At 46.1% G+C, this 17274-nt stretch overlaps 1 long non-coding RNA gene across 1 annotated transcript; it reads right to left on the bottom strand.

Annotated features, from left to right (window-relative positions):
• Positions 1 to 14811: 14811 nt before the first annotated feature.
• LOC120981770 lies at positions 14812 to 17072 on the bottom strand. Its single transcript, XR_005774744.1, has 4 exons — positions 16989 to 17072; positions 16473 to 16730; positions 15314 to 15777; positions 14812 to 14835 (listed from the first exon to the last, which is right to left on the bottom strand). It is a non-coding gene; the product is annotated as an uncharacterized LOC120981770 (long non-coding RNA).
• Between the last annotated feature and the right edge of the window lie 202 nt (positions 17073 to 17274).

Below are 17274 nucleotides of genomic sequence, written 5' to 3'. Positions count from 1 at the left end.
ACTCGTGACTCTGACTCTATGTATCTAATATGCAGCAGCGCAGCACAGTCTACTCTTCACAGACTAGACAACTTGAACTTACAGCGAAGGCGAAGCACTTCGGCCCCCCGCCCCGTCACTCACGTGGTAAAAGGGGGTGTGTCTTGTGTGAGTCACCGCAGCCTGGTGAAGCGCCACGGCGGAGCAGGCATCAGCAGGGACTAAGTCCCCGCCTCCGGTCCGGAGGCTAAAGGGATTGGGTGGTGGTGGTGACGTGACCACTTACCAGACAAGAACCAGACCAGTCTCAAGTCACTGACCTGCTGACCTGACCTACCTAATAATAGTACAGTCAGGCAGCCAGCCAGAGTCGACCTGCCACTGCCGCGCCAGGAGGGGAGGACAGGACTGAGGAGGAGGTAAGCAAAAAGCAGTGTCACGCTGCGCATAGGCATATATATATTGACTTTATTTTATATTAGAAGAAACCGGTCAGGTCACCAGATCCGACCATTCATAAATTTGTGGGGGATTATTATAGAGAGCCCCAGGCGACAAGGGCAGGGGTTGGGTTCTTCTCTCTGTCTGACTCTTGGCCTGGGGCCATCACTTGCCACATTTACTAATCTTTGCTCAGGGGGGCCCTCATGGTGTGGACTGGACTGGTCATTTTCACTAAGGAATAGTTTAACCATTTATGTGCAAAAGAGAAAATAAGAAGTCAGCTCCAATCAGATATCTGCACATAGACCAAGACTCTTGTCCTATGCGCAGATTGATATCTGATTGGAGCTGACTTCTTATTTTCTCTTTTGCACATAAATGGTTAAACTATTCTTCCTTAGTAAAAATGACCAGTCCAGTCCACACCCTGAGGGCCCCCCTGACCCTGAGCAACCCCCCTGACCCTGTTCATAAAAATAACATGAATGGTGAGCTCCTTCATCCCCTTACATGGTTTGAGGCTTTAATAGATAACCCCAGTTCCCCCCAAAAAACTATCTCTCTTATATATAACAAACTTTACCTACACTATTTGAAATTCCACACAAGTCATCTAGATGTGTTAGAGCCCAAGAGAATGGATACAAAATTCTCTCGCAATGGTATATTACCCCAATCAAATCCTCACATTTCACTAGACCTACATCTAACGTATGTTGGAGATGTCAAAGGGAGAAAGGTACTTTCCTACATATCTGGTGGTTATGTCCTGCTATCAATAAATGGTGGGCAGAAATCTTTCAGATCAGCAACCAAATCTGTTCCTCAAATATAGCTACTTCCCCTTATGGAGCATTGCTCTCTCTCTTCAATGACAAAACGTCACTGCCCCCCACCTTCCTTTTTAAGCAGCTCTTGTTAGCAGACCGTCTCTTGGTTCCTAAAAACTGGCTACAAACTAGCTTACCCTCAATGGAGCAATGGAGACTTAAAGTAGATCAAATCCACCGTTTTGAGGAAATGGCCTCTTGGGAATCACGGTCACATCCGATATTCTTGAAAAAATGGGCCCCCTGGACAAAATACAGATTTCTCCAGCATTAAATTACCCTGCACCAACCCCTGGCCACACTATTGGTCTTGTTTTTTTTTTTTTTTTTATGTTTTATAAGTTTTGCCAATAACTTAGAACATGGTCAATTTGGCTTGATAACTAAGAGGTAATTAGGGATATCCATCCTTTCCTTCGTTCCTGGTCCTTACACGCACCACATACACCCCATACAAATTGGGAGTGGGTATCTTGTCACTAAGGCGTGTTTGATCATAAAGTGCCTCCCTTTAACTAGATCAACATTATTTTTGTTCAGTAATATCTGGATCCTGTGCCACACGCCCTAGTTTACAGTTTACAACTTATATATGTTGAGTATCTCTCTTAACTTTCTGTAACGGTCTCTATCCTCAATCCTTCATGTACAACAATGCACTTATATGATTTTGTGTATGGTACCGATTTACACCACTCTTGGTGTACTGTTACACTGTATATTTTCTTAAGAGTAAAATAAAAACTTTTAAAACTTAAAAAAAAAAAAAAAAAAAAAAAAACTCTGGGTCTATGTGCAGATATCTGATTGGAGCTGACTTAGTGACTTATTTTTTTTCTCTTTTGCACATAAACGGTTAAACTATATTCCTTAGTAAAAATGACTACTCCACACCACACCATGAGGGCCCCCCTGAGCAAAGGGTGACACCAGCCATAGCAACGCCACTGCCTCTATCTGTAAGTCGCTGGAGTGCACGGCAGGCTCGCTTTTCTGAAGGAAGTGGAACTCTGAACGGCTGTACAGTCAGTGGTGGCATGTGACACATGTGGCAATAATAATGTGTCTGCTGCCTGCAGCCTGGTAAAGACCTGTGTCATGTCATGTGTGATGTGCATCCCAATTATGCCATACATACGTGTGCAGATACTGGTCCTGTACTCCTGTGAGGCTGCAAGGCAGGGGTGTGGTGTGGACTACTCCTGAGACTGCATGTGCTTAGGCCTCATGCACACAGCCATTGTTTGGGTCCGCATCCGAGCCGCCGTTTTGGCGGCTCGGATGCGGACCCATTCAATGTGTGTTGTGGTGGAGTGCGTAATTGCATGCTAGGGTGTGTGAAGGCGGGATCCAGGGGGCCCAAGTAAATTCTTGCCCAGGGTCCAATCAATTTTAAAGACGGCCCTGAACACCCCAGTACACCCGGTAAGCTTCCCCTATCGCATCCATATAACAGAATAACGCCGACCAGCACTCCGGATTCTTTTCCCCTATCACACTCGCCAAGATTGAAAACGCTTGCAACCAATTCCCAAAAGTACGCGGTATCAATCTGTACCGCCGTTTCTCATCCTCATCCTTCCTCTTCTCGTCCTTCCGCTCCCTATCCAGATTAAACCGCTCCACGGGAGGAGAGAAAAAATCTCCACGTATTCCCCTTTCCAAATGCTATCCCTCACCTCTTGCTTCAAATGCGCCCCTAACGGCCCTTCAAAACACACATACACCTCCCCTTGGGCCGCATCACCCACCTTCTCACCCACTTCTTCACCCCCCGCCTGCATCTGCACAGAAACCGCCCCGCCATCCCGCGTCGCCACTTCGCCAGCCCCTCCAACGTTCCCTGCCCCGACCCCCCCATCCCTATAACGGGGCCCTACCTGCACTCCCCAACCCCGCCACTAACCCCGCCAGGCTACCCAGAAACTGTCCCAAACCACCAACTAACTCCCCTTGACCCCCCCAGCCCGCTCCCCCCTTGGGCGCTACACAGAGAATTCAGGGATCCCCACAGGTTCTCACCTTGCTGCCCGGGCGCTGTGAACCCTGCAGCGTAAATTCCTGCATCCTGATGTCCTTCATCCATCTGGGCCTCCACACTCCGTCTTGGGACTTGACTGGCGCTGGTACTCTGCACCCCAGCAGGCTCCATGCTGGGTGTGCTCCATTCCTCACTTCTGGCCACCAGGGGGCACTGGAGAGACTCAGATTGTCCCGACACCTCTTCCTCCTGGGGCCTGCGCTCTCTACCATCTTGCTGCTGCGCAGCCCCGTGTGCCACATGCCTCCTGTCCCTCCCGCGCTGAGCAGGACTCCCGGCACCCGTAGAAGGTAAGGATCCCGCTGTTCCCGATCCACCGCTGCTTGCCGGAGAGGGCAGTGGGAGGGTACTCCTGCCCTGCGCTGGGTTCTGCCTGCCACACTGATTCCTCCCACGCCAGGAGGACAAGGATGGAAGCTGCCCTGCATTCTCCCGAGGCGGAGGGTCCCCGGAGGGGCTCCTGACACGGCGCCGAACCCGGGGGGTCTCATTAGGACTTAGGCGCGCCGGCGGCCGTACCCGCCGCGTCCATCTCCCTTCCAGCGGCGAGCTAACAGGACCCGCCGTCTCCCCCCTCAACATGCCGGCCATCTGGGAGCTCAACCATTCATGGCCCCGTTCTGCCGCTGCCTCCCTTAACCTAGCCAGCATATCTTCGATGGTAAGTGTCTGGGACATCTTACCAGTTTTCCTTTGCACACAAAATGGCACCCCTAACTTTGAAACACCCCCCCTATATAGCCCCCCTGACTCCTCCCTACCTGTGCAACACCCCCCTTTCTCAGCATCACTTTCAAATCCCTTAACCCCTAATCTCCCTGACCCTCACAACCAACCCTAATCATGCTGGCCTACCCTTAGCTGCGCCCTAGTCCGTCCATACTGGACAGAGATCGTGTATCGTGTGGAGCTGTTTTTCTTAAGATGCTTTCTCATATCCGGTGCATCTGTCTGTGCGAGTCTTCTGTTTTGTGGTTGAAGTTTCTCAGTTGTATTAGACAAGCTATCATTTAGCTTCAGCTCCTTCTCAGCTTTGATCGTTTTCAATATTGTTCAATATTAGAGGAAACATTTCCCCATGATTTAGATTTGGTGTCCCACAAAGTTCCCTTTCATTTTGCAGCATATTATGGTCTAAATACTGCTGAACTATAAGGCTCAGTGCCAGTCAGGGATAAAAACAATTGTCACCTATGCCCCTTCTCTGTGTGAGCAATCCCAGCCAAATTGGGTAATATTAATATAATACATCTATTTGTAGTGTCCCACTAGGTAAATGTGGGCACTACACAAGGGTCAATTGGGCCACGTTGTTCTCCACCTCCTGTGGGACAGTGGCAGTGTATTTCACAGTACATTTTAATGCATTGTAATGTGTATTTAATGTGTATTTTTCCTGTGAAATGTGCAGCAGGCCTATTATGGTGTAGTTTAACATCCTAGAGGGAGCTAGGGAGCCCCCTAGTATATATACTTAGACCCAGACAGAGGGGGGTTAGTCTGTAGTCAGGAGTCTGTGGAGAGACAGAAGTGAGAGGGTACCAGCCAGAGACAAGCTGAGGGCCTCCTCCTGACATGCAGCTAGATAGTCCAGGCTTCTAGTTGCCACCAGGAGGCTAGTGAAGGATTATAGCCTGCCTGAAGTTCCTGAGCCTCTGTTAGCTCAGAAGATTCACCCCAAGAGAAGAGTTTTCCTCCTGGGAGAAACCTGCAGTTCCCACAAGCAGAAGCAGAGCCAGTGTTCCAGCTAAGTCAAGTAAGCTGAAGGGCAGAAGGATTTATACTTTAAAGCAAGGATATACATATATGAGAGGAGGATTTCTACCAAGGATAAAAGCCAGCATTAGGGCATCCGGGCCTTGGGATAAAGACAGCCAGGAGTTCTGAGGAACAGTGTACAGTATTTCTGAGGAGAAGGTACAGCCTGATCTGTGAGTGTTGTTTAACCCTCTGAGTATCTTGCAAATAACTTTGTTGCCTGCCATGATTGTAAAAAGCCTGCTATTGATGTGATTCTGCTATGAAGAACTGCACTTATAAAAGTCTGTACAAAGTTAACTGTTTTCAAGTAAAGAAAAGTTTTGTTCACCACAACAACTGTGTTCCTCACTTATTACAACTATCAATCGGTGTGCCACCGTTACAGGCACTGGCGTCACGAACCTTAAAGGGACCTTGCACTAGGGACTTCTGTGCCAGCCTCTCCATCACTGCTGTACGCCTGCCCAGGGTCATCCTAAAAAATGTGAGTAACCCATAGCCACCCTTGTTTCCTAAGTAACCGTGACCTCACATCGCTATACCCTGCAGGGCTGCGTACTGCATATTCAGTACATATAAATAATGCTGCTGATCTACTGCATAGAGAAAATACTGTACATATAACCTATTACTCAAAATAAATAGTTATTCTAAATATTGTACATACAGATAATACTGCCACATACTAGGAATATAAATAATACCTTTATACATTGTAGATACAACATATTCATTTATTAACCTGAAAGATGCCTGCCTATATTAGGTGTATTTCAGGCGCAGATTGCGGCACCACTTCTCCCCGCTCACGCCAGGTCCAAAAAAGTGAGCGCGGAGTGGAAGGGGACGAGTCAGCAGGCCCGTCTCATTGATCATATTCTAAGCCTGTTTTAGGCATTGAAAATGGTCTAAATGTGAGACAGCTAGGAAGCTGGCCTACATTTAGAAGCAGGGCCGTCTTTAATATTGATTGGACCCTGGGCAAGAATTTACTTGGGCCCCCTGGATCCCGCCTTCACACACCCTAGCATGCAATCACGCCCTCCACCACAACACACACAAAAAATAATAATCCACACACCTCGTAGAGTAAACCGCGGATCCGCAAATTGTAGAAATGCCTATTCTTGTCCGCAAAACGGACAAGAATAGGACATGTTCTATTTTTTGGGCGGGGCCATGGAACGGAGCAACAGATGCGGACTCAAACAACGGCCGTGTGCATGAGGCCTAAGCACATGCAGTCTCATGAGTGGTCCACACCACACCCCTGCCTTGCAGCCTCACAGGAGTACAGGACCAGTATCTGCACACGTATGTATGGCATAATTGGAATGCACATCACACATGACATGACACGACACAGGTCTTTACCAGGCTGCAGGCCAGCAGACACATTATTATTGCCACATTGTAATGACCGGCGTCACGCACAGGGAGGGAAAAGGGAAAGCCCTGCCCAAGGGAGAGGGAAAGCTGGTGACCCCTAACTCACCTTGCGGCTGGCACCTGACTGCCCTGACGTCCCTAGACGGGTTCCTCACCCGTGCGGCGATCACGTGCCTAAACCCTGGCTTTCCCTAAAATGAGCCCTAGATAGTGAACGGGCCGGTGGGATCGCTAGTCCGCACCACTGACACTAAGAGGGAAACACCAGGGAGAGGACAGACAATACAGACAAACACATACACCCAGGTGGGCGACCACAGCAGACCACAAAGGTCCAACAGGGATCCGGAGGGTAACGTTCTGGACCAACAACCAGAGAACGCAGCAACACAGCTCCAGAGGGTCAGAATAGAAGTCCAGGCAGGAAGCTCTATATCTGGCAACCAGAGAAGTGTGAGAGGGGAATATAAGTTGGGAGTGCTGGACAAGGAACAGCTGAGGAGAAGGAGCTACGGATCCCTGAGTGAGCCAAAAAGGGTTGCAAAGCAAACCCAGAAAGCTACCATAAGGAAACAGCCCTATCTTACATAGAGTGCGCAGCCAACCGCTGCGACTTCCTGACCCCGGGTATAACGGAGTCAGGCGTGGTTCTTGACACCCTCGTGACAGTACCCCCCTCTCTACGAGTGGCCTCCGGACACTCAGGACCAGGTCTCTCAGGATGAGAGGCATGAAAAGCCCGAACTAGCCTGTCGGCGTTTACCTCAGATGCAGGAACCCACATTCTTTCCTCGGGACCATAACCTCTCCAATGCACCAGATATTGAAGAGAGCGGCGGACCCGACGAGAATTAACAATTTTGGATATCTGAAACTCTAGATTGCCATCCACAACAACAGGAGGGGGTGGCAGCGGTGACGGTTCTAGAGGTGGAACATATTTTTTGAGTAACGACTTATGAAAGACGTTATGGATTTTAAAAGTCTGAGGTAGCTCCAGGCGAAAAGCTACGGGGTTGATGATGGCTACAATTTTGTAAGGACCAATAAACCTAGGACCCAGTTTCCAAGAGGGAACCTTCAATTTAATATTCCTAGTAGACAACCACACATAGTCATTTACTCCTAGGTCCGGACCTGGCGACCGTCTCTTATCAGCCATGCATTTGTATTTACCTCCCATATTTTTCAAGTTAGCTTGCACCTTCTTCCATACCAATGAAAGAGATGACGAAAACCGTTCCTCTTCGGGAACCCCAGAAGACCCCCCTCTTTGAAAGTACAGAATTGGGGATGAAAACCATATGCACCAAGAAATGGTGACTTGCCAGTGGATTCCTGACGACGATTATTTATGGCAAACTCAGCTAACGGTAAATATGATGACCACAACTCTTGGTTTTCAGACACAAAACATCTTAGATATGTCTCCAGGTTTTGGTTGGTACGCTCAGTCTGTCCATTCGACTGAGGATGGAAAGCTGAGGAAAAAGACAAGTGTACCCCCAAACGGGAACAAAAAGCTTTCCAAAATTTAGAAATAAACTGGGTACCCCGATCCGAAACAACATCGGAAGGGACCCCGTGAAGCTTCACGATTTCACTGATGAATACCTGAGCAAGAGTATTAGCATTAGGTAGTGCGGGTAACGCAATGAAGTGTACCATTTTGCTAAACCTGTCCACTACTACCAAAATAACTGTTTTACCCGCAGACAAAGGTAAGTCAGTGATAAAATCCATTGACAGATGTGTCCATGGTCTATTGGGAATGACGAGTGGTAATAGAGACCCTGCAGGACGTGTATGCGAAACTTTTGCGCGCGCACAGGTAGAACAAGAAGACACAAAATCCAATAAATCCTGACACAACCTTGGCCACCAAAAACGACGAGACAATAGCTCCAAGGTTGCTTTACTACCCGGGTGCCCAGCAAGTGCCGAATTATGATGTTCCTTTAATAATTCGAAACGCAGGTTCAACGGTACAAACAATTTCTCTGAGGGGCAAGAGACCGGGGCGTCCCCCTGGGCCTCTAACACCTTCACCTCCAGAGCAGAGTGTACCGCAGAAACAACCACTCCTCTTTGAAGAATGGGCACCGGATCACTCACATTACCCCCTCCAGGGAAACAACGAGATAGTGCATCAGCCTTGGTATTCTTTGCCCCAGGACGATAGGTAATAACAAAGTTAAACCTGGTAAAAAATAGCAACCACCTAGCTTGTCTAGGGGTGAGACGCTTAGCTGATTCGAGGTACAGAAGATTTTTGTGGTCCGTAATCACAGTGACGGGGTGGACTGCCCCCTCTAAAAAGTGACGCCATTCTTCAAACGCTAGTTTAATAGCTAATAGTTCCCTATTGCCAATATCGTAGTTCTTTACTGCTGCAGATCATTTTTTAGAAAAGAAAGCACAAAGACGCCATTTGCCAGGAGACGGACCCTGAGATAGCACCGCCCCCACTCCCACCTCTAATGCATCAACTTCAACAATAAAAGGCTGAGAGACATCAGGTTGGACTAGTACAGGTGCCGAGGTGAACCTCTCTTTTAGAGAGGAAAAAGCAACTTTAGCGGCGTCAGACCATTTAGAAAAATCAGTCCCCTTCCTAGTCATGTCAGTAAGGGGTTTTACAATCACCGAATAATTTTTTATGAATTTCCTAGAGAAATTCGCGAAGCCCAAGAACCGTTGCAGTGCTTTGAGGTTCTCAGGAAGATCCCAATCTAAAATTGCCTGGACCTTCCTAGGATCCATACGGAAACCTGAAGCAGATAAAAAATAACCTGGGAATAGTATCTCCTGAACGGCGAAGACACATTTTTCAATTTTAGCATATAATTTATTCGTCCGTAGGACCTGCAGTACTTGTCTGACATGCACCTCATGTGTTCTCAGATCAGACGAATAAATTAAAATATCATCTAGGTATATTACCACAAACCTGCCGATTAGATGACTAAAAATGTCATTAACGAAATGTTGAAAGACTGCAGGAGCATTGGTCAGACCGAAAGGCATAACTAGATTTTCATAATGCCCCTCAGGGGTGTTAAAAGCTGTCTTCCACTCATCCCCCTCCTTGATACGAATCAGATTGTAGGCCCCCCTAAGATCAAGTTTGGAGAACCACCTAGCACCCGCAATCTGGTTAAACAGGTCAGGAATGAGAGGAAGAGGGTATGGGTCTCGGATGGTTATCCGATTTAATTCGCGAAAATCTAGGCAAGGACGCAGGCCCCCATCTTTCTTTTTAACGAAGAAAAACCCTGCAGCCACGGGTGAAGAAGAGGGTCTGATGTGTCCCTTAGCCAAGCTCTCGGAGATATAATCTTTCATGGCTTGTCTCTCTGGACCCGAAAGATTATATAACCTGGTCTTGGGTAATTTTGCGCCGGGAACAAGGTTAACCGGGCAATCATAAGGACGGTGAGGTGGTAACTTCTGACAACCCTTTTCAGAAAAAACGTCCTCAAAATCCGAAATAAATGTAGGTAGGGTAGTTATGGAGGCGACTAAGCAATTGCTATTTAAGCAATTTTCTCTGCAATGCTCACTCCACTCCGATATCTCCCTGGCCTGCCAATCCACCACTGGATTGTGCGCTACCAACCAGGGAAGGCCCAGCACTACCGGAGTGGGAAGCCCCTCCAGAACATAACATGAAAGCATTATGGTGGTCCCCTACCCGAAGGTGTAAATTATGAACAATGTGGGTGAGGTTTCTCTGAGACAGAGGAGCAGAATCAATAGCGAATATGGGAATAGGTCTCTGTAGCGTACAGAGAGACAAACCTATAGTGTGGGCAAAATGGGCATCTATCAAATTTACTCCTGCTCCACTGTCTAGAAAGAAAGAAATAGTCTCCGTCTTAACACCAAAAACAATAACCGCTGGCAACACAAATTGCGATGTACGTATGGAGGAAACGTATACCCCCCCACTGACATCCTCCACACAGCCTGGGGTTAGTAGTTTTCCGATGGTCTTTTGTTTCTGAGGAAAGAAGGACAGACATTAATGAAATGACCCCTCTCCCCACAAAAAAAACAAACCCCACGCCTACGGCGAGCCTCAGGAGGACGGACCTGACGAGTAGTTCCTCCTAGCTGCATAGGCTCGTCTAAGTCCGTACAGACTAACTGCTGCTTGGGAGGGGTTACCAATGGCTCCGGTTTTTTCAACCTGTCCCTAAGGCGTCTATCTATTCGGATAGAAAGGGACATAACCGCATCAAGGGAAAAGGGGGTCTCATATAATGCAAGCGCATCCTTAACCCTTTCGGATAACCCAGAGCAGAACTGACTCCTGAGAGCCGGGTCGTTCCATTGGGTATCCGTAGCCCACCTACGGAAGTCAGAGCAATACTCCTCTACCGGCCGCTCTCCTTGTAGGAGTCTCCGCAAACTTGATTCAGCCAGTGCGGCTCGGTCAGGGTCGTCATATATGAGACCCAAGGCCCCGAAAAACTCATCCACTGACCGAAGAGCCTGGGAATCAGTGGGTAAAGAGAACGCCCAGGACTGCGGGTCCCCCTGCAGCAGGGAAATAACAACCCCCACCCGCTGTTCTTCATTACCAGAGGAGTAAGGGTGCAGTTTAAAATATAATTTACAGGCCTCACGGAATGTCAAAAACTTGTCCCTTCCCCCAGAAAATCTGTCAGGGAGAGGGACCTTGGGTTCCGCAACGACCTGGTTACCAGTAGCAACTGCTGGGCTTGCGGTCAGTTGTAATTGCTGCTGTTGCTGGAGGACCGACGCCTTCAATCCTGCCACCTCCAAAGACAGCCCATGAAATTTTTGGACAGAGCAGCAATTGGATCCATACTGGATTCTAAGTAGGTAAAAAATTTTATATATTTTTTTTTTTTTTTTTTTTACCTACACAAAATAAGGGCCAGATATAATGTAATGACCGGCGTCACGCACAGGGAGGGGAAAGGGAAAGCCCTGCCCAAGGTAGAGGGAAAGGTGGTGACCCCTAACTCACCTTGCGGCTGGCACCTGACTGCCCTGACGTCCCTAGACGGGTTCCTCACCCGTGCGGCGATCACGTGCCTAAACCCTGGCTTTCCCTAAAATGAGCCCTAGATAGTGAACGGGCCGGTGGGATCACTAGTCCGCACCACTGACACTAAGAGGGAAACACCAGGGAGAGGACAGACAATACAGACAAACACATACACCCAGGTGGGCGACCACAGCAGACCACAAAGGTCCAACAGGGATCCGGAGGGTAACGTTCTGGACCAACAACCAGAGAACACAGCAACACAGCTCCAGAGGGTCAGAATAGATGTCCAGGCAGGAAGCTCTATATCTGGCAACCAGAGAAGTGTGAGAGGGGAATATAAGGAGGTTGGGAGTGCTGGACAAGGAAAAGCTGAGGAGAAGGAGCTACGGATCCCTGAGTGAGCCAAAAAGGGTTGCAAAGCAAACCCAGAAAGCTACCATAAGGAAACAGCCCTATCTTACATAGAGCGCGCAGCCACCCGCTGCGACTTCCTGACCCCGGGTATAACGGAGTCAGGCGTGGTTCTTGACACCCTCATGACACACATGTGTCACATGCCACTACTGACTGTACAGCCGTTCAGAGTTCAGACAGTTCACAGTTCCACTTCCTTCAGAAAAGCGAGCCTGCAGTGCACTCCAGCGACTTACAGACAGAGGCAGTGGCGTTGCTATGGCTGGTGTCACCCTTTGCTCAGGGGGGCCCTCATGGTGTGGTGTGGACTGGTCATTTTTACTAAGGAATATAGTTTAACCGTTTATGTGCAAAAGAGAAAAAAAGGATTCACTAAGTCAGCTCCAATCAGATATCTGCAGCACATAGACCAAGACTCTTGGTCTATGCGCAGATTGATATCTGATTGGAGCTGACTTCTTATTTTCTCCTTTGCACATAAATGGTTAAACTATTCTTCCTTAGTAAAAATGACCAGTCCAGTCCACACCCTGAGGGCCCCCCTGACCCTGAGCAAAGATTAATAAATGTGGCCGGTGGTGGGGCAGCAGACTGCAGACAGAGAGAACCGAACCCAAGCCCTTATGTCTCCTGGGGCCGTCTGTCTCTATCCCCCACTTATTTATGAATGGATCTGATCATCTGGGGTTAATTATTAATTCGGGGTGACCTGATCGACTGACCGGCCTAAATTTCTAATATAAAATAAAATCAATATGCGTGCTGCTTTTTGCTTTACCTACCTCCTCCCCTCCTGGCGCGGCAGTGGCAGGTCTCAGGTCTGGCTGTGTAAGGTAGGTACTAGGTGAGCGAGTCACTGGTGCCTTGGTCTGGTCACGTGAGGCCGTGAGTGACTCACCACCCAATCCCTTTAGCTCCGGACCGGAGGCGGAGACTTAGTCCCTGGACTCCCTGCTGCTGGCCTGGCTGCTCCGCCGTGGCGCCACTCACCAGGCTGCGGTGAGTGAGTCACACACACAGCCTTTTACCACGTGACGGCGGGGCGCCGACGTGCTTGCTAAGCAGCGCTTGTAAGTTGTTCTGAAGACTGCTGCTGGTGCTGTGCTTAGTGTGAATCAGAATGGGATGGGACTGGGAGTCGGGACTCGGGAAACGGAGCTCCCTTGGGCCCCCAGGAGCAACTGGGCCCGGGGCCCTGCGGCAAAGACGGCCCTGTTTAGAAGCGGCACTGGGCCTTTATTAAGACCAGTGTCTAAAACACCGGTCTTAATAAATGACCCCTTATATTTATACCCAAAACACATAGGCAGTATAAACACTACAAACATATACACTTTACACATTTACATAAAAGTATACACATTACTTACAAACATACACACATTACACAAATCTATATATACTGTACATCATACACACATTCATTACAAATATACAGCCATTACTCACACATGCGCATTACACACATATACATTACATACCCATTACACAAAAACTGCTCATACGGTATATTCTTTTTGTTCAGGTTTGATGGCTCCAACATGTAGCAGGGGGCTGTTATATTCTTGCCCCTCACCAAGACAACAGTTGGGTGTGGAAGGTAAGGTAGATCAGCTACATAGGGTGGGCACATGGAGGGCTGATGGCTTCTGGTGCTCATAATCTGCTCTCAGAACATATAAAGGAGGAACAAATGTTTGTATTTTAATAGATTAGACATTTTTATGCAAAGATTCTTTTTATTGTTTATTTATTTATTTTATTGTTTATGCTGAACATGTGATCGTCTGATCGCTTGTCTCATAGACTGCAATAGAATACTATTGAAGTCTATGGGATTTTCACTGTCTACCTGTGAAGTCATGCCTCATGCATGGCTTTTCAGGCAGTTGGCCATGACAGCCTGGGAACTTTCAAAAGGCCCTAAGGTGTCATGGCAACCGATCGTAGCCTCGCAAATTTCATCAATGGCTCCGACTGGAAGACAGAGGGAGCCCTCTCTCTAAACCCAAACATGACATGGTCACTATTGACAGCTGCATCTGAGGGGTTAAATGACCTGGATTAGCTTCATTGCCGATCCCGGTTCCTACCAGCGGGTACCTGCATTATTATATAGCTATCACCCATCTGGTATGGAGCGAGCTCAGTATGTGAGCTTGTTCCACGCATCCCCTGTACGCTAATGCCATCCATGTATGACATTATGGGTTTAAGGTTGATGAATAGAATACTATAACTGCAGTGAACATTGACACACAAGCAAAGTAGGAGGTGCTTGTTATTATTATTTATTGTTAAAGTAATTTCATGGCAATGTACATATGAAAAGGGGTGTAGATACATAATATAGAACAAGTGCAATAAGCCTGAACAAGATGAGTTACAAACTGGTACAAAAGGAGAGAGGACCCTGCCCCCGAGGAATAATGGCAGAAAACACAATGAATCTCTTAATATGAGAATACATAAGATTATACATGGATCATGCAGTTAGATATAAATATCAATTATTTTCTGAAAAATATTTATTTGTATATGTAAAAAAAAAGTCAAAGGTTCATTGTCTGGAAACTCGAAGCGTGAGACAGGAAATACCTCACACGCACAGACATCTTCTGTGGTAAACCCCTCAAATAGTCATGAGTCACTGGAAATGAGAAATAATGCCGCTAGAACAAAAACAGATTTGTTTTACCTGAAAATAAAAATTTATTATAAATCCATGATAACGTTAAAAATAGATTTCCCTAAATTTTTTAAATTTTTTTCACCAGGATGGGGAAAACTGTCACTATCTAAGATCAAGGTAATGCCAAAAATGTTGGAGGAGATATAAGGACAATGAAATGAATGATCTCAGCTGAATATCAGAACTGAAGGTGGTGGAGTTTATCCTGTAGCTCCCACCATGGATACCATGGATTTTTTTTTTAAATGGCTGAGATGTAATACTGTCCTGGTTCTATTTTGGTTCTGACCCAAATGTCAGTTACTTTGTGACAGCTGTTTCCAATTATTCTATTTAAAGGCAATATTGCAAATCCATGCACGGAGAGAGAGGAACTGACTCATCACAACAAGTTATTTGAGGAAGTTACGTTTTTTATATTCCCTTATCAGGGCGTTATCTAATAAAGCTAATAAGCGTATTTATGATAGGCTTAATGTTAATGTCCAGTATCTCAAGTACACGTACTTTCGCTATATATGGATATAAATGTGTTACCCTATTGCATACAAGCTTTATACTCATGTACGTAATGTACTTGTATAAAAAAAGCAAGCATGTGATTTTGGTAATTGCAATACTGAAAAGGGGAAGTAGGGGAGAAGGAGGGGGAGACAGGGAGAGACAAGAGAGAGAGAGAGACATGTAAATCAAGAATACATTCTTTCATCCCATCGATTCCATAATTCCATAACAAATACCACTACCACTAGCAGATACAACTACTGATTAAGGTAGTGTCGTTTCTGAAATACTGGCCCAAACAATTCCTTTGAAACTTTTTGGATTTTCTGATTATAATAGAGTCTGCTTTTGTAACTTTTTGTCCTGCTTCCATTGTTAGTCTGATTATCTTAAACGAGACCTGTCTGAAGAAAATGCAAAAAAACAAAAAACATTTTTTAATACAATAAACATATAAGCTCTGTCCAAGATGAAGTCTAAGTCCAGAAGCTCAGAAGGTGGTTTGTAGAACCCATTACTTCTGTTCTTGAAGTCCAGACCTGACCCTTGCAGATCCTTCATTTGTTGTCTGTTGAGGACACCACCACCTCTGTTTTAATGTGATGGCCAAGAATAAAGCAAGTGATTATCAATAGGAAACCAGCCAACTTCAGCCGTATTATGTTCATGTCTTTGTAGTCTTCTGATATCTGTTGTCTCCCTGAAACAAGCCAAGAAGAATTGTAGCAACATACAAATCTAGAAATGTGTGCTACTCAAGATGCCTCTACTAGGGCAATGGTTAGAAAATCCACTTGTTTTTTAGCCTATTATATTGTCAACACCTTCTGGTCTGATGTTCACACAGGTTGGGTGCGAAACAGATGTCAAATTTGTGATGGCAACTACAGATTGTCCATGTTCATCCAAATAGCTTTCACCAGGAGATGTAGTTCGATTGTGATTTAGGAATTAATCATAATAAGTGGATTGAGGGGATGGTTTGGATTTGCCATCGGGCATTTAGGCAGTATTCAATAGTCCAGAACCAGAAGACACCCACAGAGTTTGCTTTTTGATCCCAAATCAAAGCCATCCCCAGTAGTGGATTCTTGTCTGATGTCATGTGTCTCCATGACTACAGACTACAAACAAAACCCATTCTGTCTGATACTGTAGTAATTTTCCCACCCATCTGACCAGTACTTCTTGCATTCCTCAATTCAGTAGATATACAAGTTCGAGTCATTGGTTAATTTAAAGGACAATTTAAAGGACAAAATGTGTTAATCTTTATAAATTATGGAAATTGTTTACTGCACTTTATGTAGGGGTCCAACATAAGTGTGCAATAATTGTATAATATATGTATAATAACAATTAAATCCAGTATAGAACTGGAAAGTATGGCTTTACCTATCTTGCAGTACTTCCAGGGGGTCACAGATTTGGAGACGCTACTGATGGGGTTCCAGGCTGTACAGGTGTAGATAACTTTTAGATCAGGGTCTTGTACATGTACAACATTACTGGTCACATTTACATCAGTGTTAGTTGAACTCTCCCAGGTAATGGTCACATCTGATGTCCTCACTATGCAGATAAAGGTCACGTTACATGTCTCATTACTGGAAACCTCGTAATCAATCTCAATATTATCATCTGACAGCATTTCTGTGGTGAAATAGCAAAAGAAATTCTATGTTTAGGATATTTTATATTTTAATTATCAGATCTAGGTTACAGCTCAATGTCAGATGGCAGCAGTAAAGGAAGTTGTGGTGTCATCATTGGTTCAGATATTGGAGATGCTTAGCAGCTTTGATCTTATATTGTAGATATCAAGGTGTTTCCAGATGGCACTGTACTATGTGAATGCAGCACCCTCTAGTGACATAACATAAGAAAATCATGCTGTATCATTTCTCTTACCGTATACTCTGAGGTCATATATCAGTGCACAAAGCTCTTCGATTCCTGATGTGCTTTTCAAGGTACTTGCTATATAAGTTCCTTCGTCTTTCTTTGCTAAGTTTTTCATGAGTACTGATCCATCCTCCGTGCTGTACACTTTTTCTTTGTAACGACTATCTCGAATTTTTATAATTTTTCCAGGTTCCGAGGTGGCAAAATGATTTCCAGAGAGGAACCATGTGATATCTCCCATCACTCCATCTGGATCCACTTGAAGTAAGACATCACCTCCCTCAGCGCCAAT

This window comes from Bufo bufo, chromosome 11 (assembly GCF_905171765.1).
Source record: "Bufo bufo chromosome 11, aBufBuf1.1, whole genome shotgun sequence".
NCBI lineage: Eukaryota > Metazoa > Chordata > Amphibia > Anura > Bufonidae > Bufo > Bufo bufo.
The sequence above is the reverse complement of the archived record's forward strand: the minus strand, read 5'-3'. Positions and strand labels throughout refer to the sequence as shown.